This window comes from Schistocerca serialis, chromosome 1 (assembly GCF_023864345.2).
Source record: "Schistocerca serialis cubense isolate TAMUIC-IGC-003099 chromosome 1, iqSchSeri2.2, whole genome shotgun sequence".
Classification (NCBI taxonomy): domain Eukaryota; kingdom Metazoa; phylum Arthropoda; class Insecta; order Orthoptera; family Acrididae; genus Schistocerca; species Schistocerca serialis.
In genome coordinates this window covers 122,756,529-122,780,232 of record NC_064638.1, presented here as the reverse complement: position 1 = coordinate 122,780,232, position 23,704 = coordinate 122,756,529, and positions in this window count along the sequence as shown.

The window sequence follows — 23,704 nt, the reverse complement described above, 5'->3', positions numbered from 1 at the left end:
CTGCACTGTTGTTATTAACGCAACGGCCACAATAACACTTGTTCACAATATCTGACGGCTACAGAACACTTCAACGATAGAGAATACCATTTTACAACGAGAGCTGGCGTACGGAAATATGCATCTAACGCTAGTTTACTCCACAGCGTGGTAACAGGGACGCTTTACCAACCGAACTGTTGGCAGTGGTGCTACCTGGACAACTGCGTCACATCCCCTCCGCAGAGCCAAACGTCAAAAGTCGCAACTAATTCTAAAAGCAGGTTTCATGTTCGTTGTTGAAGTTCTCCAGAAATGAATAGTTTTAAACCACGAGCCTTTACATAATCAGCTGTCTTGAGATTTCGTCTGTGTAAACGAAGACCACTATGGCTACGTAAGAGGATGGTACCTTCTTTCCTCGCGAGACAGCGACGGGTAGTTGTGCTGCTGTGTACTTCCGCAATACCGATCCACCCGAACGACTCATTAGCGAGACCTCCCTCGGGTACAACATTCCCTCCATGACACCGATTTTATTGAACTCAGAAGGCTGAAGTACTGAGTAAGGAGCTGAACAAGCATAATGCACACCGTTTCTTAAATCGCTGTATTTGATTTTTCGATGTAACTTGCAACGAATATTGCGGCTGTGAAAGTGCTACAGTCCTTTCTCTAACCTATGAATGTCTAATTTCAGCATGAACTCCATCTCAAATTATCTTGCTTCGACGTAACATCCAACTATAACTTTTGGTTCAAATGGTTGAATAGGCTCTTGGCGGTGCTACGGGACTTAACTGCTGAGGTCATCAGTCTCCTAGAACTTAGAACTACTTAAACCTAACTAACCTAAGGACATCACACACATTCATGCCCGAGGCAGGATTCGAACCTGCGACCGTAGCGGTCACGCGGTTCCAGACTGTAGCGCCTAGAACCGCTCGGCCACTTTTCTTCGTTACTCTTCTGACTCACTGACTACAGAGCCCTTGGTATTTAAACGCGCCCGTCATGAATACTGTGACAACAGCAAAAATTTGAAGCTTTTCCTTTGTACCAGTCAGTCGAAATTTTCTGTATTCTAAACTCCCAAATCTCTAAATGGTTGGTGTTCCCGGAAAAACCTTTAAAATTTTCTATGACAATGAATTTTGTATTAATCTTGTTTTATGTGGGAACTATCAGTGTTTTCAACGAACAAGTATCCTCCATGAAGTACTTGGGAACTATCATGGATAAGCAGTGTGTGTTGACTTAGTACTTATGTTCCGCATTTTAAAAATGTGTCTACCCCTATTCAGGCTGTTTTAGTTTTATTTCTAGATCATGCTCTCTTAGACAAATTATAGATTCAGATATATCTTCTGAAGAAGGCTCAATTATTTGGGCTGAAACCTAGGCAAAGTTGGTTTCATTACCGCAATCGAGGCTGACAGGTTCTTATATATTAGATTATCACGATTGATGACTGTGCTGCAATACTGAAAGTACAAAAAAGAATTGATACTTTTGAAATGGATCTGTATTGTCGTCTCTTACGCATAACTTGGGTGCTGAAAATTTCAAACGAAGAACTCCTTCATCGCATGAAAATGTGGAATCCTGCCCACTAGTCTCTTACAGGGTGCCTAAGGGATGCTGCTTTCTCGGATAGCTATACAATAATTCAAGCGCATCACATTAATAGCTTTTACTACAATAAAAAAGACTGACAATTCTTTGGATTTATAAACGAGTTGTCGCAAGCGATGGGCGACGAGCAAACAGTAAGTGTCCTTCACTATATACAATGTCCATGTAAGCATTCACACTCGCTCATCACACTGCTATCGTTAATATCAGCGCTCATCTAGGCCTCTTTGCTAGTGTCCGTCTTCTACTGTCCGTTCGAGGCTGGCAGGAGCGGTGCTTATATTCTCTTCGTCTAGGGCGCTCCTGTCGTGGTTCAGTCCTAGTCAGCGGGCTATTGGCTGACGTCTTTTCACAGCCTTCGCTACTCTTGCGTTCTTCATCTTCATGTAGTAGCTTGTCGATGAGCCGGAACAGAAAAAGCAAAAAGAGCTATTGTTCACTATAAAACAAAGGAAAAAACACAGTACCTAAGACAAATTACAAGAGGCGAAATGTGCCAGTTATTACAACTAACTATTGAACGGAACATATAAGGGTGAAACCCTGATGGAAGAAGAAGGAACTCGTAGCTGAAGGACATTCGGAGATGGTACAGTTGCACGTCAGAAGACGCCTCAATTCTGCGACACAGCATCCACGTGGACCACCAACATTCCTCAAGAGAGGGCGCCTTAAGATGGAGCCAAAAGGAAGAAACCCCTTCTGTTAATCAAGCTGCGCCCATTTACACATATGGTGTGCGTACTGTAAGACCTTCGGTACACACACGATCAGATTATTTGACTTCTCGCTCTAACGAAGTAGGCGAGTGTCAGCAATATGTCTCGTGGTCGTATCGTGGCGCCGGCCGGTGTGGCTGTGCGGTTCTAGGCGCTTCAGTCTGGAACCGCGTGAGCGCTACGGTCGCAGGTTCGAGTCCTGCCTCGGGCATGGATGGGTGTGACGTCCTTAGGTTAGTTAGGTTTAATTAGTTCTACGTTCTAGGCGACTGATGACCTCAGAACTTAAGTCGCATAGTGCTCAGAACCATTTGAACCATTTTTTCTTATCGTGGCGCGTTTATCTTCTGCCGTTAGGTCAGACGATAGAAATGCCACTTGCACGTTTAGAGTAGCAGATTCACGGTGACCAACTTTAAACAGAATTTGATCAATTTTCACACACATTTATTAAAATAATAACAAGCATAAAAATAACTTAACTTGGTTCTGGATGCTATTTACAATTGACTATCTGAAGTTCCTTTGGTCATCGAACGTTAATCTTATTCTCACATATCTCTGATACTTGACAAAGTGTCTAGTCATTTATCTTCATAGCTATGTACAGGAATATGACAATCTTATTAGGCACAGACTGAAACTTGACTATAGAGTGGTACAGACTAATCTAGACTGGTACAGACAAATGCAGACTAATGCAGACTGACTAATCGGAGGTCTGTACACTCGTTATAATACCTCGAGAGTTCAAGTATCACTGCGCGAGTGTGATGCGCGAGGAGAAAAGGTTCTACGTTAGCAGCAATCTCATTGGCTGCGTTACATATTAATACGGGGATCGGCGGAAGCAGAATTTGGTCCGTCTCAAAGGCAGCGCCATCTCGTAGTGCGGAGACGGACGAGCGCTGCGCCTGCGCTGTTGTGCTTAGCGGGGCGCGCTCTAGTGGGAAAGTTGTGTACGCGCTGACTACGCAGAACTATGTACACAACAACACAGAAATACATTATACTGAAACGCCCCCCTTAGAAAAATTATGAATGACTGTGCTAGTAAACTACGTTATTTCATACAAAGACCGATGAGTAAAACTGAACGTACTCAGACAATTGTCTCTTTACTTATTCCGATCATCACTAAACTGACACACAATATTTTTTACCGCGAATCAATCTGACTTTCAAAAATCCCTACAAAAAATGACCCTTACTAACAATAATCTATACCCTTCATGAATCACTTACCTCACAAAAATCTTCGTTACTCGAACTACTGCAATACAGCGAGCGCCAATACTGCCGCCTAAATAAAAGATTCTAAATACTGAAGGCAATAACTACTGCTAGGCATTGTTAGCAAATGAAAGATTTTGATAGAGAACAAAAAATGTATTTACCTGAATAGTTTTCAAAAGTCATCATATATATATATATATATATATATATATATATATATATATATATATATATCATGACAACCATCTTTACAAATTTCCTTTTTCTGACGGACACACTTCTAGATCGTCCTCTTATAGTAACCTCTCAAAACTCTGGCATATCTCTCTCCACATCCACCACTGCTGTCTGCTCACCTCCAACAGCCCAACGCTATACGCTGTTCACATCCAACTGCCCAACAATACATAAGCGAATATTCCAACAGTGAGTCCAACCAGCCACAGACTGCACACAGCACAGGCAGTGATTTTCATACACAGCGCTACATGGCGTTACCAACATAAAAACCTAAACACTCTACTTACAATACATCGAAATAATAAGCAACATATTGCTTGAAAGAAATGTAATTTCTTAACCGGTTTCGGATGAGAAGGTCATGACTATCGCATTGTTTGTGAGTGTCAGCAACAAGATGTACGCAACATATTGCTGCCTATGAACCACGTGGCCACAGCAAAATACTGCATGAATCTTACTGCTCACACTCGCCAATAATGCAGTAGTTATAGCCTTCTGAAGAAGGGCACCAAGTGTACGAAATCCGTTATGAAATTAAATTGCTTTCATGCAACTTGCTGCTCATTATTTAGATATATTTCAGTACGGTTGCTGAAGAAGACAGGTAAAGTACTCAAAAGAAATTCATTTCTGGAACATCAATTAGGTACTTTACTAACACAACGTTTATTGAAATGTTTTATTCATACAGTGATGTATTGGCTGCCCAAAAACCAGTTATTGATCATGTAATGAATGCGTGGAACATCGTCTGCCAAAAATCTATTTAGCAAGCTTAATTTTAAAATACATACACTCCCTACAGACAGATCCAGCTTTCTCGATAGTCGATGAATCTTTTCATTGATATCTGAAAAACTTTACTTTGCTGCGCATAGTTTTATGACGAGTAGTACTCCATATGTTAACAACTTGAGAGATACCTCCACGGCGAGTATTTATAGAAACACGGTATTTTATGCATATTTATGATTCTTTGTTGCATACAGAAAATACAAGAAAATCAATTGTGTTCCTTCGTAGAGAGTGGAGTAAATGCAAAAATACAGACTTACAAATGCATTCCGATTCCGCCTTGTTTCTAAAGGAGACTCTGAACAAGGAAACAGCGGATATACGTTACTACTAAAGATACGGCTATTTCGCTAGATCCATATTTGCGAAACTTCTGAACGCGATTACTTAGTTGCGATACATATTTAACAACGTCTAATGAACAAAAGCTGTAACAACACATCTGCAGTAGGGTAATTAATCAAGAAATGGTTCTTACGTACTGTCATGTCAAATGGTACGCCTGTATCAGAAATCTGTACAGTCAGGTACTCTATTTTCTACTGTTCGAGAGATGAATAGTGTTTCTAGCACCTCTCCAAACAATAGACAAGCAATTTACCGCTTGAATTACTGAACATGGAACCATTCGACCAAGTGATTAATAGCGGCTATCAGAGTTACTGTCCCCCTACATCGGCGTATCGGTTGCGTCATTGAATGCTCCTAGGGAGATATTTACTATCAAATAATGTGTCAAGCAGATATTAAAATATAATTGTTTGAGAAATACTGCCAAAAAATGATTATTTTCTACCTGCACTGTTTTCCACATTGAGCGTTCTCTTAACTGAAGTCGTTTTGATTAATGGTCGAAACAATCGTTAACCAGCCATAAACCACATGCGTATCCTGCAAATCAATTAGTAAGCAAAGTATGACGAATGTTGGAGTTCTTCCCAAATCTATTCTATCTCCCCAGGAAATCCAATATGTATAGGTTCGCAGACCAACCAACAACATCCAAGAATAGTCCGAACAAGAGCTCGCTAAACGACATCTCATGTGCGTGAGCTAACCTTTCTTGCACTTCAACAACAGACTTTATGTTATCATACCACTTAAAACGTTTTTGACACAAACGTCTAGAGAGTTGTGATTGATATAAGTGATTGATTGCCGATCGTGTTGACAAAAATAAACGTATTGTTTACGTTCTCAACACAACGACAACGTTAAATCTTCTTTAACCCGACGATCACAATGTTCTCGTCGAAAACAGTATGGAATTCTGAAATTATCATTTGAGTGTGTGTTATAAACTAAAAAAAGATAAAAAAATAACAAGATCTCTCGGATTGATGAGTGGCATGGACTCGAAAGTATATTGAACAACTGTCTCTTAAATCTTATACAAGTTATAGGAACAAGCAGTTCAAGAGAAAAATCGCAGCAGTGTGTTGAAAAAGCCGCTCATATAATTTAATCATACAAATGTGTCACCGACTTCTTCTTCCGAAATTAAGGAAGCCATACATTCTCTCAAACACGAAAGTTCATCTGAAATTGACGGTGTTTCCAAAAGAGCAATAAAAGTTTGTTCCCATGGAATAAGCCCAGTCATATCTGAAATATGAAATGCATCACTAACCGAAGGCATTTTTCCAGAGATGTTGTTGTGAGACCCCTCTTCAAGAAAGGTGACAGGAGAGATACCGCTCACTATCGACCTGTTTCACTGCTGACATCAGTTTTCAATTTTTTTTAGACGGTGATGTATTCTAGAAGACAATCTCAACTGAACAACAATAATACCCTCAGCAAGTCGCAGTTTCAATTTCAGAGGACCTACTCTACTAATATTACCATTTACAAGATCACTCACCACATTTTACAAGCAGTAAACAACAAAATAGCTCCTGCTCGAATTTTATGCGACCTGTTTAAGACATTAGACTATGAGTCACAGTATTCTCCTAGATACGTTCATGTTTAATGGGATTGGTGTATAGCCAACCAATGGATAGCGCCTTATCTAAGCAAAAGAATACAGAAAGTCGTACTTAGTAATTCAACCAATATCGTCTGGGGACATAAATGTGACTGTAGATCTAACGTATGGGGTTCCCAAAAGCTCACTCTTAGATCCAGTACGCAAACTATCTTCCGTCTAATATATGACAAACAGAATTAATTTTTTTTGTAGATGAGGGAGCTGCCACGAACGATTACGCAGCTGACAAGGAATTGCAAGCATCCCTTCTGCGGAGTTCCAGCGGTGGGTGTACTTATGTTCGAACACACATGGTCTGAGCCCCATTTTTTGTGTGTTTGCCAGTTGAATAATATTTACAGACTTTCTTAGTGGCCGGGGCTCGACAGCTTCTGAACAGACATTGTATTGAAGATTGACGTATTTATCAATCTTTTGTATCTGTATCGATATTGGAGATAGAATAAATTTGAATTCTCTGTTCATGAACTGCATCTGTTCCTCGCTCATGTATTCACTAAAGCACTACGCCGTCTGCAAGGATGACGTACCAGTAATCAATCCAAGGATGCATACAAAAACAGTAGAAATTGTAAGCATTGTTCATAAATAGTAACTTTGTCCCGTGTTCTCACCTTCAATTTTAAAAAGATACAACATGTTGAGTTATACACATCTAGGCATCCTATACCAATGATAAGTGTTAACACATGGTGAGAAAATAATAAACAGTGTGGAAACTTCAAAATTTTTAGATGACTGTATTAATGAGAATTTAAGCTGGAAAAGTCATATTTTGGGACTTCTAAATAACTTACTTCAGCTACATTTTGCAATTAGATTCATGGCATATCATGGGGAGAGGGGGAGGGGAGAGGAGTGAAATACAAATCACTAAGCTGACAAATTTTGTACATTTTCATTCAATAATGTCATATGGAATAATGTATTTGGGTAACTCATCATTAAGAAAGGAAGTCTTTACTTCTGGAAAACTTGGTAAGAATAATATGTGGTGCTCACTCACGGTCGACTTGTAGGCATCTCTTTAAGGAGTTAAGCATTCAGACAACAGCTTCACAGTTTATTTACTCCCTCGTTAAGTTCGTTGCAATTCAAAAGGAACAATGATGTCCACATTTACAATACCAAAACGAAAGAGACATTCATTAATCTACATTTAAGTTGTCTCTAGCACAAAAAGGGGTGCACAGTGCTGTAACTAAAATTTTTGGTAACTTACGCAGTAAAATAAAATCTCTGTCAGGCAACAACATAAAATTTCAAAACCAACTGAAACGTTTCTCCTTGATAGCTTCTTCTATTTCGTAGAAAGATTTCTATTACTGTAATATATAGAAAGTGGTGGGTAGGAATTACTAAGTCAAATCTGTTTCGTAAAAAAGTTATAAATGCTCAGCATGTGGACATATTTACAATTAAATGAGCTATGTGAATGTAAAATGACTCGTTTCATATCATTACGATTTATTGTGCAAACGATATATGGAACCCGAAACTAACTAACGAAAATGCCTAAAATTTGTCTATAAGACCCCATTTAGAACAAATACAAAATGTCGTTATTAAAATGAATATCATCAAATTTTGGTTGGTGATGCATAATGACTCAGAAAACCTTTATTATGAGACTGCGACTGTTAGTTTAGTATAATATATAAGATACGAAGTTATAAATTTCGTGATAATACTTCTTAGACTGAACAAATAATTATCAATTTTATAGGTCCACACCAGAAGATTATCTCATAAAAATCGCTCTCTCATAAAAAACATCACTCTTCATAAATAATTTCACTGTATTTTTCGCAAATATTTTTTGTATATTATTAGAATGTTTGATCAGTTTTTCTGTGGAATTGAGGTGGGAATATGAAGCATCTTCTTTTTGGTGACCTTCCTGTTTCCGCAATCTTCGTCAGTTGGGAGCCTCTCAATACGAGAAAAATTTCCCATTTCTCAGATCTGCCTTCCACGAAGGTGGGAAGTTGCAGTGAAAATAAGCACATTTATTGCTTCTACATCTAATACCTTTGGCCATAATACAACTTTAATTCTCCTTGACTGTCCTTCTCAAGTGCATGTATATGCTTTCTGGTCAAGGAAATATCTTCTCATTTATCTTCATTATAGAGTAAAACAATCTCTTACTTGCTTTAGTGTACTTCATCATGGTGTAGGGAAATTAGAAATGTTAGACATTTGTTCTCTTTCACCATCTAACGTGAATTATCAAATTGTTTTGAAACGGAACTAATGATAAAACTCGTCGGGTCGTGTGGAAGCCTCAATTTCTAGTAGGATTTTTTTTTTTTTTTTGTGCAACGATTAATGGAGCAGGGGGAATTTTCATGATATTGACTCAGCGTTCAGCTCATTTTTGGCAGTAATTTACTCAAGTTCCAGCGCTAATGACAGGAAATCAGCAATTCTTCACTGCTTGCTTCACTTGAGACGCTACAACGCACGAGTTGATTATTCTAGGAGCAATCAGTGCCTCAGTCTCTGCTATGTTTGTGCTGAAAGAGAGTTTCATCTTTAGGCCATTCCATAATTGTTGATTCAACAGTTCGATTACTTATGCTGTCTTCTTTTGCGTCTTACGGATAGCGTTGCATCCCTATTCTACACAATTATATTTTTTTATGAAACTAAACGTGTGCACATATGAAAGTATTTTTGCATTTAGCAATGCACTTTCCTTCAAATCAGTATTAGGTTGTAGTTTTTGCAGTACTTCTGAACTCTCAAAAAGAGTATAAATGTGCGGACGGATTATTGTCATCTGTAATTTGCTACATTAACGTGCCACTCAGATCAAAGACAAATAAACTAATATAAAGACGGTTTATTTGGTAAAGGGTCTAAAAATCTCGTGTCATATATTACACGAGTAAGATTATAAAATTCATAAAATAAAATCCTAATTTGGCTTACAAAAAATTGTTTTTTTTTTTCTTTTCTTCAAATAAAGGCAATTGTAGTTACCAAGAGTACATGGTACGTAATTTAAGGTAAACCAATTTTAACAAAATTTACTGAGAAAATGAAGGTTGCCGGGTATAAACGCCACCTATTATGCCTCCAAGGGACATCCACATCTGATGAAATTACATATGCCATTCTCGTTCCAGGATCGCAGACAACTATAGCCTTGAACTGATAGGATTTCATTTGTTGCCACATTAGCATCGAGGACGTTACCAGGTGCTCATCCGAAATTAACTGCTACAATTTTTGGAGGATGAACCTGTTGTTTTCATCGAGAAGAAGCTGCTTCAACATGACGATGCACAATCCCACTTCGATATTAACGTACGTGAGGAACAGAACAACATATTCCATCGTTGGACTGAATGTGGAAGCCGTATCCCATTCTCAGAGCGATTCCCAGACTTCAGTGATTTCTTTTCTTCCCGTGGGACTGTATGAAAGGGTTTGATGGTGAAATCCTAGCAGAAACTGAGGTTGTAGTGACGTGTTGGTCTTAACTGCTTGTCTCATTGCACAATAGGCGACAGGGTTATATGAGACGGTGCGGCAAAATTTCACACACAGTTGAATGCATGCGTTGAAGGTGGAAATAGTCGCTTTGAAAATTAGCTCCATCTATCAATTAATTCAGTTTCAGCCGGTCGGAGTGGCCGAGCAGTTCTAGGCGCTTCAGTTTGGAACCACGCGACCGCTACGGACGCAGGTTCGAATCCTGCCTCGGGCATAGATGTGTGTGATGTTGTTAGGTTAGTTAGGTTTAAGTAGTTCTAAGTTCTAGGGGACTGATGACCTCAGATGTTAAGTCCCACAGTGCTCAGAGCCATTTGAACCAATTCAGTTTGGGATGTTACAGCATATAAATGATGGTGAATACCCTGTAATCTTTCTAGAAATCGTAACCTTTAATTTTTCCCTAGTATTTCTGAAAGATAAAACGTTTCTCACCTGACCATGCACCCAGACTAACCTGCGCGTGGTAGACATTAGGTTTTAATTACCTTTTCCAAAAAATAAAGTCACTTATTATTATTCGGTTCGAGGCAGCACAAATCCCTGCACACAGTAGCATAGCACTTCGCTAGAGGGCTCGAACAAAAGAGTGCTGCCTGGTGAGTATCGTGCTCCGATATATTTTTTTTCTGCATTTAAAAGTGTATGTACATACCTCCTGGTCCATATGTAACGATCACTGAGGCACGATAACGCGCGATAGAATTTAAAAAGAGTTCAGATGTCGAGCAGGTCACTGCGGTTACTCTTGCCCAGTCTGTTTCAGTTTCAGACATTTTGTCGCCAGATGTTCATCGGCGGAGGTTCACTATTAATGTAAATCGGAAATCGACTCCATCTGAGATAACTTGTGAGTATGCGAAGTTCTCTACTTGCAAATAAGAGAGAGACGTTGTGATGCTATTACCAGATGAAGAAAAATGGATTGAAATATCACAACGACTTGGACAGTACGCCATTTTTCCTCATTGCACCGTAGGTCTCGATGGTAAACAAGGCTTTACCTGGATAGACATTCACTCTTATGGAATCAACAGCGACTCGGAAATTTTCAGAGATTTCGATTGGTATGAAAAACTCACTGGTAAAGTTTTGGATACGCCGAAACAAAGACCTTAAGCAGAAAACAGTGAGATGGCACTTTCTTACGTAAGCGTAGGTGACGAAACTTTTGGAATGATGGAAAATCTAATGAGACCGAACGCTGGAATGCAGCTGACTTATGAGAAAAGAAAAGATATATCTAGCAATCGGCCAAATTTAAGACGTAGGTATCTCGAACGTGCTTAAGGTGTAACGCATAATAAATGGAGAATGTGATATTAGATATCAGTACCGATTGTGCCGAAGACATTGTAAAAGTGATTACAGTACCACACAACAATGTTCGAATTAGAGGAGGATTTAAACACGATCTTAGAAGAAAATCTCACAAATATAAATGAACGACCCACTTCATCAGGGGTAGCGTTCGGGCTAATATACCAACTACAGTGTTCAGTGAATGAACATGTAGATTGCATGATGTGAAGGACAGTAAACAATACAGTTTATCTTCCTCTAATCTTTTTCGGGTTTCGCGCCTCAACAGGCAAAAATGGTACCCTTATACTATCGCTTTGTTGTTCGTCTGTGTGTGTGTTTGTGTGTGTGTGTGTGTCTGTGATTCCGACTGATAAAAACCCTTTTTCTTAGCAACGGCTACACATATCAAGTTGTAATTTATGTCACATACTGAAGTCTATAGCCCCTTGGCGGTGTAAGAAATTGAAGCTTCTAAGTCAATTAAGTCAAAAGATACGGTCATTACTGTCATATATTTTAATACTCGCGATCCCACTCATCAAAACTTACTGGGTACTTTCCGTTGGCATAGAATCATGAAATTTGGCAGAAAGGGAGGTTTCACAGTGCAGTCAAAATAAAAAAATTCGAAAACCGTAAATTTGTAATTATATCACCAAATAATTTTTTTGTCATCTTTTATGACTGTCTACTCGTCCGCCTCCTGAGCCAAACTTTTCAGCGCAGAGTAGCACTTACAACATATGTTCTCAGTTATTTGGTGGATGTATCCCAATCTCTGTCTTCCTCTATAGTTTTTGCCCTTTACAGCTCCCTTAAATACCACGAAAATTATTCCCTGAAGTCTTAACAGATGTCCTATCTTCCTGACCTCTGTTGAGACCCCTTTTTCTTATTAAGGGGTAGACGAATCAATTTGAAGTTTATGTCTAAGGTCCACAGGGCCTTGTCGGTATAATAAACATTAGCTTATAATCAAGTATAATTAAAAGGTACGGCTATTTATGTCGCATATTTTGATACTCGCAAACCCACACATCAAAACCCATACGATACTTCCCGATGATTTACAGGTACTGAATTTTGCAAGAAGTAAGTTTACACAGTACAAGTAAAAGTAAAAAAAATCCGTGAATTGTTAATTTGAAATTATATCACACGAAAAAATATCTCTTTTGTTATTTGTTATCCGGCGTTAACTTTGAAATTAAAACAGTCAACAGTTTTGCATTTTGACTAATTGGGCCGCAAGTCAGACATCAGGCAAGGAATGACTTTATTGCTCGTATGACACGTTTCAGAATTTATCTGTCATCAGATATCCAGGAACGATTATTGCACGTAGATACGGCGTCTCAAGTTGTACGTGAAAGAAATATTCACAGACATTCCTCTCCTGATGTTTGACTTTTACTGCTACCACCAGTCGGCCTGAATGGAGAACTATTGATTATTAGAACAATGGCCGCGCTTCCCGTGTATGACTTTAAGTCACGTTTGTTTTATTGAAATTCCCGAAGTGGATGAACTGTCTGTACACATAATTAAATTTGTACGGAAAACTCAGTGCACGAGTCCTATTCACTCCTATTTTAATAGCAGTCTGACGTTTTATGGACAATGTTTTTTTCTACGTATTCAGTTAATAGCTCGATGTCAGTAGTCCTGCCTACGATTTCACTCTTTCTCTGTCGCATTGAACAAAGAAAAATAACAAAAAGATGTTGAAAATACGACTGCGCACAACAGAAACGCGCCATCAACTGAACAGTGTTTTTCTTTAACCGAGCGACAGCGCGCTTTTGTTTGGGTCTAGACATTTCTGCCGTGTACGCATTGAAATGCGTTCATGTGATCGGCTGTAAGTAGAATGTTATATGTCCAAACGCGCGATTCGAATACGCGCGTCATATTTCCGTCGTGTGAACTTAACGTAAAGGAAACACTGCTCCAACAATATATGCAAAGTACGTCGACGTTTACACTGAAGCGCCGAAGAAACTAGTATAGGCGTGCGTATTCCAATACAGGTATATGTAAGCAGGCTGAATATGGCGCTGTGGTCGGCAACGTCTACATAAGACAAGTGTCTGGTGCAGTTGTTAGATCGCGTCTTGCTGCTACAATGGCAGGTTATCAAGGTTTAAGTGAGTTTGAACTGAGTGTTACAGTCGGCGCACGAGCGGTGGGACACAGCATCGCCGAGGTAGTGATGAAGAGGGGATTTTTCCGTAGGACCGCTCCACGACTGTACCATAAATATCAGGAATCCGGTAAAACATCAAATGTCAGACATCGCTGTGGTCGGACAACGATCCTGCAAGAACGGGAAGAACGACGACTGTGTTGCAGTCCTTCCGCAAACTGCTGCAGATTTCAGTGCTGGGCCGTCAAGAAGTATCAGCTGCGAACCATTCAACGAAACATCATCGATATGGGCTTTCGTAGCCGAAGTACCACTCGTGTGCCGTTGATGACTGCACGACACAAAGCTTTATACCTCCGCTAGTTCCATCAACACCGACATTGGACAGTCGATGACTGGATACATGTTGCCTGATCGGACGAGTCTCATTTCAAATTGTATCGAGCGGATTGATTCGTTCGTGTATGGAGACAACCTCATGAATCCATGGACCCTGCAAGCCAGCAGGGGACTATTCAAGCTGGTGTGGAGGCTCTGTAATGGTGTGGGGCGTGTCCAGTTGGAGTGATGTGGGAGCAAAGATACGTCTAGATAGAACTGACAGGTGACACATACATAAGCATCCTGTCTGGGCACCTGCATCCATTCCTGTCCATTGTGCATTTTGACGCACTTGACAATTCCAGCAGGTCACTGTGACACCCCTTAAGTCCAAGTTCCTGCAGAGTGGCTCAAGGGACATTCTTCTGAGTTTAGAGACTTCCGCTAGCCACCAAACCCCCCAGACATGAACATTACCGAGCGTATCTGGGATGCCTTGCAACGTGCTGTTTAGTAGACATCTCCACACCCTCGTACTCTCACGGATTTATGGACAGCCCTGCAGCTTTCATGGTGTCAGTTCCCTACAGCACTACTTCAGACGTTAGTTGAGTCCACGCCGCGTCGTGCTGCAGCACTTCTGCGTGGTCGCCGGTTCCCTACACGGTATTGGGCAGGGGTAGATGTTTCTTTGGCTCTTCACTGTAACACACAATGGTTATGTGGGGCATAGACTTACTACGTGGTCACACAAGTGTCAATGACGAGGACCAAAGCGGCAGACCACCTCTCTGTGAAAAACCTGGGTGCCGTCTGGGCTCGCGTGTGCAGCATTCAATTCTGCAGTGAGCTTTGCAGCTGTCGCCCCCTAATTATGGCAATCACTCATCATGTCTTTCGTCCGCGTTGTGAGCGCCCGTGGCAATCACTCAACATGTCTTTCGTCCGCGTTGTGACTCTGCGGATGACTAGCGGTGTAATCTTCGACACGATGCCTCTTTAAAACACCAAACACGTCGGCTAAATTGATTACTGAAGCATCCACCCTACGGGAATCATCAGTTTTTCCACGTTCGAAGTCACTTAGCTTCGACGTGATGGACTCGGAACTCAACAGACCACTGTTTTGGCGACGACTAACACTTGCAAAGTGTTGAAAACACTGCACAGGTGCCGTTCGTGGTCAAATACAACAGCGCAATATACAGGCTTGGCTACCATCTGCCTTTATGTTCAAGGATGCATTTCCGGCGGTGTTTCCTTTTTTTTGTCCAGCGTCTATAGTCTCGCATGCTGTTTCTTGGGCTCCCCATCCCTCGTCGAGTGACGTCTTTCTGTTCCATTGTGTGAAGAAACTAGTGCTTTGTGGGCATTTCCAGAATAACTACAAGCTGATTTTGAGATGTAACGTTCTCTGAACAGCCAAATGCAGACTTAAAACCCACCGTTGACGAAAATATGTCACTTTCTAGGGTGAACATGCAGAGAAGATCTAAAGCCACCACAAAGTTGTTTGTTCGCCGCTTTAACTTTTCAAGGCGATTATTAAAACTGTGTGACTAAGCGTCATACTGATAAAATACAGGGTGGCGCACGAAATGTGTTACCAATTGTTTCTTTCACGATTTACGACGCACATTAGATATCCCGCTGGGATCTCTACAGCAGTACCAGCAGAGCTTGGAAAAACAAATTAGTTACGAAATGACGCTAGGAGACTAGTAAGCAGCAATGGCTGACAATGGAAGACTGACGAAACAGCAAAGATCGCCAATTGTGTTACTTTTTCACGAAACGAAAAGCCTTGTTGTGACTCAGAGGCGTTTTCGCCAACAGTTTAACACACGATGGATCCCTTGCAAGAAGACCATCCACAGGTTGTACAATAAATTTGTACACGAAGGAACAGTATTCGAAGCGAAGTGACCTCGGCTTAACCCTGTTTGTTCGCCGGAGAATATGGAAGCGGTACGAGTTGCTCTACAGAGAAGACCCGGGAAATCGCGTAGAAAGGCAGCACTGCTGCAACTGGGAATATCCAGACGCTCCGTTCAACGCATTCTTAAAAGTGACGTTCTTATGTACCCATACAAGATGACCTGTGCACAGAAGCTCACTGAAGAACACAAGCAGCAGAGATTACTGGGCGGAGGATAGGGAAGAAACTGTCAACAACGTTTGGTTTTCGGACGAGGCGCATTTTCATTTAGACGGTGTCGTTAACACACAAAATGTACGCTTTTGGGCCACTGAAAACGCACAAGTGCTTCATGAACGACGACATTATGCTCCGTGGGCAGCAATTTCCAGTCACGGACTTATTGGACCCTTTTTCTTTGAAGAAACTGTGAAGAGCGAGCATTATTTGAGCATGCTTCGCAATAGCTTCATTCCACAGCTTCTTGCTACTGCCTTGCCCTTCAATACGCAGTGGTTCATGCAAGATGGAGCAAGGCCACATTCTGCAAACACTGTGTTGGAGTTTTTACACGAACATTTCGACATGCGGATCATTTCACTCAGGTTTCCAGGTCGCTTCAATGACGGATAAAATTGGACCCTCAATAGTCCAGACCTCAATACATGTGACTTTTTTTCTTTGGGGGTACCTAAAGGAAAATTTTTTTACCGAAACGTCCACGTGATTTAATGGAGCTCAGAAGACTTATTCTTCAAGCTTGCAGTGAAATTACGAAAGACATGTGCCGTAGGGTAATCACTGACTTCAGTGTTCGTTTGAAGAAAGTTAGGAAACGAAATGGTGGACGTATTGAGCATGTGCTGAGGTAGAACAAATCTCCTTGGACGGCTCCTCATTATAGTATATGTTCCTTTCAGATTGTATTGACAATAAAGTTTATATTCAAAAACAAAATGGTAACTCATTTCGTGCGCCACCCTGTCGCTTTACACAACTTCTTACAGGATATTGCTTGATGAACAAGACCTACACAGCGTTTGAGATCTGTCGCCGTGAAGACCAAGTGCTTTGTGTGTCCGTGATGAGTTGCAGTGTCGATATTGCGCCGTGAGGCACAGTCTCTCCCGACTGAAATGCGTTCTCCTCCAGCGGAAGCGGATCCGCCAGCGGATGTCTGCGAGAATGCTGCGGGCACCCCTTGCGGTGTTCCCTTGTTCTCCTTCCGCTCTCACGCAATATGAGCCAAGTTAAACAGGGACGTGACGAGCGCGAGTCGCAGGCAGCTGCGGAGACGCCAGCACGAACGACAACCACAACGACGGCGCTCTTGGTATTTCTGAGCACACTCGTCCACAGCTATAGCGCTGCACGACAGGCAGCTGTTTCGCCAGTTCGTGATTCACCTGTGAGATGTCGTCGCCGGACAGATTGTGGTGGAGAGGATACCATATGACAATGATCTTAGTCTTCAATAACTGTGAAGTAATAAATAGAAGTGAATATGTTAATAGTGTGCGATCTCCATTCCCTCTACCTCTAAATTAAAACAAATCTATCAGGTAACTTACCTCTACTTTTCTATCGTTTGAATTTCTTTTTTGTTGTGCGTATTCGGGATCACATCGGAAAGTAGCTGCTCATCAAGTATCAAAGGAAAACCTCTTTTTGGCTGGTCCCGACGGAGGTTCGAGTCCTCCCTCGGGCATGGCTGTGTGTGTTTGTCCTTCGTATAATTTAGGTTAAGTAGTGTGTAAGATTAGGGACTACCTTAGCAGATAATTCCCATAAGACATTTAAAAAAAATCTTCTTTTGTAATCTCCATTGCAAACAGAATATCCTTAAGAAGACACATGTCTCAACTCTTAAGACTCATTAGGCACCATTTCTCTCTGAGGTCATCAGTCCCCTAGACTTAGAACTACTTAAACCTAACTGACCTAAGAACATCACACACATCCATGCCCGTGGCAAGATTCGAACCTGCGACCAGAGCAGCAGCGCAGTTCCGGGCTGAAGCGCCTAGAACCGCTCGGCCACGCGGCCGGCAGTATTTTAGTAATTTTCAACTTTATACTATCTTGTCAACGTAAGATGTGTTGAGAAAATGTGTCTGTTTGTAAGTTTTATAACACACAAACAGCAATTTGCCACAAGGAATGTTTAAATAATTTATTAAAAGACCACAATAAACAATTTGAGATTTTAAATTCAAATTTCTAGATCAGGGGTGCACAAGGTTTCGGGTTGTGAGCTGTGCGCTGGCACAAATGCCAATGCCTCAAGCCTCGCTGCATACTTCCCGCCCGCATCTCGTGGTCGTGCGGTAGCGTTCTCGCTTCCCACGCCCGGGTGCCCTGGTTCGATTCCCGGCGGGGTCAGGGATTTTCTCTGCCTCGTGATGGCTGGACGTTGTGTGATGTCCTTAGGTTAGTTCGGTTTAAGTAGTTCTACGTTCTAGGGGACTGATGACCATAGATGTTAAGTCCCATAGTGCTCAGAGCCATTTGAACAATTTTTTTGCACACTTCCCCGACCACTCTGAATGCTGTCTGAGCGCAAGAAGGGGGAAGAGGGGGAAACTGCGAATGTGCCACTTCGAAATGGCAGAGCAGTCGCGCTGCATACGACTTGAGTTCAGATTTCAACATTTCTCAGAAACGTCAATGAAAATTAAAACAAATTTTCTGTATTATTTAATTATTTTTGGTGCGCTAAAGACATAATTTTTATCTGGTACAAACTGTCGCCAATAAGTAGAGACGCAGACAGTCTCTCAGATATTCGCACTCACTCTTAATCGTGACTTATGTAGTTTCACGATTGAAAAATGGTCTTGCACGCAAATACGTCGAGGGAAATGTTGCAGCAATTTTGAAACCTATGTACGGAGACGTGGAAAGCAAAATAGATGTCCTGGGCAGTTTCAACATTGAAGGTTTTATCATTAAAACGGGAATTACCTTGCAGGTCAACCAGTTCCACATGTACCTGGAAAATGGCACTTTCAGCTGAAACGGAAACGGCCTGGCAAACAGCTCGAAAACAGGTGTAAGACTGATAGTCTCTTCAAAACGGAAACTGTGCTTGTAGTTATTTCACGGCACAATGAATTCTTGAAACCGGGCGTTTTCTTTAACACAAATAAACTTAGGGAATGAACGGTGTTCTTTGTCGGCATTTGTCCATTTCACCGTGCAATTTTCTTTTCAAATTCATCCTCATTAAACCGGAAATAAGTAGTTTCTCATCTTGCAATGCCCGGTTGTGTGCAGTGTATAGTAAAGTCGATGTATAACACAAGATCTGCATTCCATTCAGGATTTTGTAATTTTCGTTCTTGCACTCTGTTTTTCTTCATAAATCCAGCAATAGCGTGTTTTAAACCGAAAAATCGTATTAGGCAAGTCCCTTAACTTATCAACGTACTTTGTTTGCATAATATATTAAAGCTCCTTACTCTTCCTTTGATTTCGTAGAAAACTGTTGCAAATGACAGTGAAATAGTGAGTGGGACTTCAGAAATCTTCCTGTACGTACCACCAATTTCTTTCATCATGGGCTAAACCTTTAAATTCTTTTTGCATGGCATTTTAATGTCGTTTCACAGCAAATATACAGTACTCGTCGTTTATGTAACTGCATAATATGTATTGAGAATTCTCGCCCCTCTTCTCTGTCATTGTTGTTGTTGTTATGGTCTTCAGTCCAGAGATTGGTTTGATGCAGCTCTCCGTGCCGCTCTAACCTGTGCAAGCTTCTTCATCTCCCAGTACCTATTGCAACCTACGTCCTTATGAATCTGCATAGTGACGTCGTCTCTTGCGATCCTTCTACTATTTTTACCCTCCACGCTGCCCTCCAATACTAAACTGGTGATCCCTTGATGCATCAGAACGTGACCAACCAACCGACCCCTTCTTCCAGTCAAGTGGTGCCGAAAATTTCACTTCTCTCCAATTCTATTCAATACCTCCTCATTATTTATGTGATCTCCCCATCTAATCTTCAGCATTCTTCTGTAGCAACATATTTCGAAAGCTTCTATTCTCTTCTTTTCCAAAGTATTTATTGTCCATCTTTCACTTCCGTACATGGCTACACTCCATACAAATACTTTCAGAAACGACTTCCTGACACTTAAATCTATACTCGAAGTTAACAAATTTCTCTTCTTCAGAAACGCTTTCCTTGCCATTGCCAGGCTACATTTTATATCCTCTCTACTTCGACCATCATCAGTTATTTTGCTCCCCAAATAGCAAAACTCATCTACTACATTAAGTGTCTCATTTCCTAATCTGATTCCCTCAGCATCACCGGACTTACTTCGACTACAGTCTATTATCCTCGTTTTGTTTTTGTTGATGTTCATCTTATATCCTCCTTTCAAGACACCGTCCATTATGCTCAACTACTCTTCCAAGTCCCTTGATGTCTGGAATTACTATGCCATCGGTGAACCTCAAAGTTTTTATTTCTTCTCCATGTATTTTAATTCCTACACCGAATTCATTCTTTCGTTTCCTTTACTGTGTGCTCAATATACAGATTGAATAACATGGGGAAAGGCTACAAAGCTCCCTTCCCAACTACTGCTTCCCTTCGATGCCGCTCGACTGTTATAACTGCAATCTGGTTTCGTACAAACTGTAAACAGCTTTTCGTTCCCTGTATTTTTACTCCTGCTACCTGTCATTCCCAGTCATTTTTAAATGTTTGTGACAATAGATCGCTAGACCGCCTCTTTTTGTGTAAACAGTCACGAGCCCAGTGAATGTCCTTCACACCGCGAACAAATAGTTAAGGGTAAACAGCGCTGACGCCACGATTCTGTCCAGGTGAAGAGCGATGTGTCGACCATAAAATGTCACATTGCAATACTAAATTAAATGTTGCTCCGGTGTAGGAGCAAGCAAAGGCCACATAGGATGAGCGCTGACTCGCACACGGCCTGCACACCCGGCCCGTGTCACGTGTGGCGCGCCTTGGCCAGCCCTGCTCTCGATGACTGCTGCAAGCCGTTTCCTGTTAATTATTGTAAGCCTCAGTTTGATGCCGTTTTGTGGTCTCATGTCGGAGAGAAACAAATATATCAACTGACGATTTGTTTGTAACAGGAAGAATCTAATGAGAATGGTTTCCTAATTGTTAATTAAGTCGGGTGATGCTGAGGGAATTAGACTAGGAAATGAGATGCTTAAAGTAGTTAAGGAGTTTTGCTATTTGGGGAGCAAAATAACCGATGATGGTCGAAGTAGAGAGGATATAAAATGCAGACTGGCGATGGCAACGAAAGCGTTTCTAACGAAGAGAAGTTTGTTAACATCAAGTATGGATTTAAGTGTCAAGAAGGCGTTTCTGAAAGTATTTGTATGGAGCGTAGCCATGTATGGAAGTTAAACTTACTTCTGTTCCAATGATTTTCTTTGCTGATGTACTCGTATTATGAATGCACTTCTCAGAATGATACTCGATGCACCTGCACTGCAGACAGAATTTTTAACGTCATTTAAAGCATGGATGAGTATCAAACGCCGGTCGTTGTGGCTGTGCGGTTCTACGCGCTAGAATCTGGAACCGCGCGACACCTACGGTCTCAGGTTCGAATCCTGCCACGGGCATGGATGTGTGTGATGTCCTTAGGTTAGTTAGGTTTAAGTGCTTCTAAGTTCTAGGGGACTGATGACCTCAGAAGTAAGGTCCCATAGTGCTCAGAGCCATTTGAACCATTTTGAGTATCAAACGGCATTAGGAGGTCTCACCGTTCACATGTCTCACATTTTTTTCGATAGTATATTTGAACTCTATATCGCATCAGAACAGACTGAGGACACACTAGATCGAACGCATATATTCTAAATGGTTTGTTATCAGAATGAAAACGACGTTGACCGTTGGCATAGAATCGCATGATGAGACCCTGGAAAACAAGTGTTGTAATTATGCTTAGGTACATACATATCGATAAGACTGAACAGGAATCATTAAAAAAAAAAAAGAAACAGTGACTTAGTACAGACCTATGGTATATCCCATATCCTTAAATTTCATTCTGAGCCGAAATTTCTCATTCATCAAAAGTTCTGACGGCATGAAGTCACAAACGAAACGCTGATGATACTCTTTGAAGGATATGATGTGTTTAAGACAGGTCTCACAGTCAATATAGGTCAACTTTAATGAACAGTATCATGAAAACACTAGGGTATTTAGCCACGCGGAGTGCCATGTCACGAATTGCGCGGCCCTTCCCGGCGGAGGGTCGAGTCTTCCCTCGGGAATGGGTGTGTGTGGTTTTCAAAAAGTTTGAAATGGCTCTAAGCACTATGGGACTTAACATCTGAGGTCATAAGTCCCCTAGAACTTAGAACTACTTAAACCTAACTAACCTAAGGACATCACACACATCCATGCCCGAGACACGATTCGAACCTGCTACCGTAGCAGCAGCGCGGTTCCGGACTGAAGTGCCTAGAGCCGCTCGGTCACAGAGGCCGGCTGTGTGTGGTTTTCCTTAGCGTAAGTTAGCTTAAGTAGTGCGTAAGTCTAGGGACCGATGACCTCAGCAGTTTGGTCCCTTACGAATTTACACACACACACACACACACACACACACACACACACACGCACGCACGCACACCCTCAGACACACACTCACACTAGGGCATTTATAGTTGCCTGTATAAGGAAGTTAAACTCATATGGCGTTGTCTACCACTAGTGAAAGTTATATTATAAACCAGTCCTCCTTATTCAATAGTGAGAGCTCTTTCTGATGATGAGCGAAGCGTGATGGGGAACATGTGTGTGGCATGGAAGAATTGAAGCCTATACATAGACTAATGGGACAATAGTAGTTTCCAGTACAAAGAAATGCATACGCCGGTCCTACGTCTCATATTTCCCTGTATCAGTGCATCAATAAGCGTGAGAGTACTTGTGCCAAACATATAAAGAAGTAAAAAGGAGCTACACGCTTCAGAAGAAAAATAAGTACACGTATTTACTAACTGTATATAAATATACGAACCGGGAAACATAATACGTAGTTAAAGGAAATGTTATTTTACTCGACTCAGCTGCTGCTATGAAACTGCGGTCGATCGAAAGGTTATGTTAACAAAGATAAAACAGTATTGTGATTAGCGGAAGATGTGTAAAAGCCCGAAACGCATCTCGGCTAAATAAGGCTACAGAAAAATTGACAAGTCGCTATATTTCTTTAAGTAACGAAATTTTATTTATCGTGCGTGTGCAGCAGAACATGATTTAATTTGTAATTGATATGATGGCACAAAAGGTGCCTAATTCAGTACACATAGCTGTCATCTTTGGCACCAAAAATGGCTATTATCTGGCTGCTTATTGATTCTAATTGGGCTCCGACGACATATGTATATGTGATTCCATGCTGCTTCAGCTGTATGACAGAGCTCATCAATAGTGTACTAGCGAGTGGTGACGTGGCAGGCTCTCGTCTATCCATGACCAAAAGTTCCCAGTGAGTGAGAGGTCCAAAGATCTTGTTGGGCAGTTTAGTAGGCGAATGTCGTCTGAATCGAGGCAGGTCACGATAGCACGGTGAAACAGGCGCTCTTGCTCTGCGTTGTGAAAGGTAGTCATCGAAAATAGAGCACATTCGTGGGGATTGAAAGAAACGTAACACTTGCTGGGCAAATTACCTGCTACGAAAACCATCTCCTCAGAACCTCGATATACCGTTGCGACCATCGTGAAGCTGTGCGCAAAACTGGGATTCGCCAGAAACCCCTTGTTTCTGCACCTGTGATCCGTGCTGTAGTTAGGAGCAGAGGTGTCGCCGCACATCTTTTGTTAACCCGTGTGACATTAGTGGCTCTGGGAGCCAAATTGTTCACTCCCATACTTCACATGGCAATTATAAACA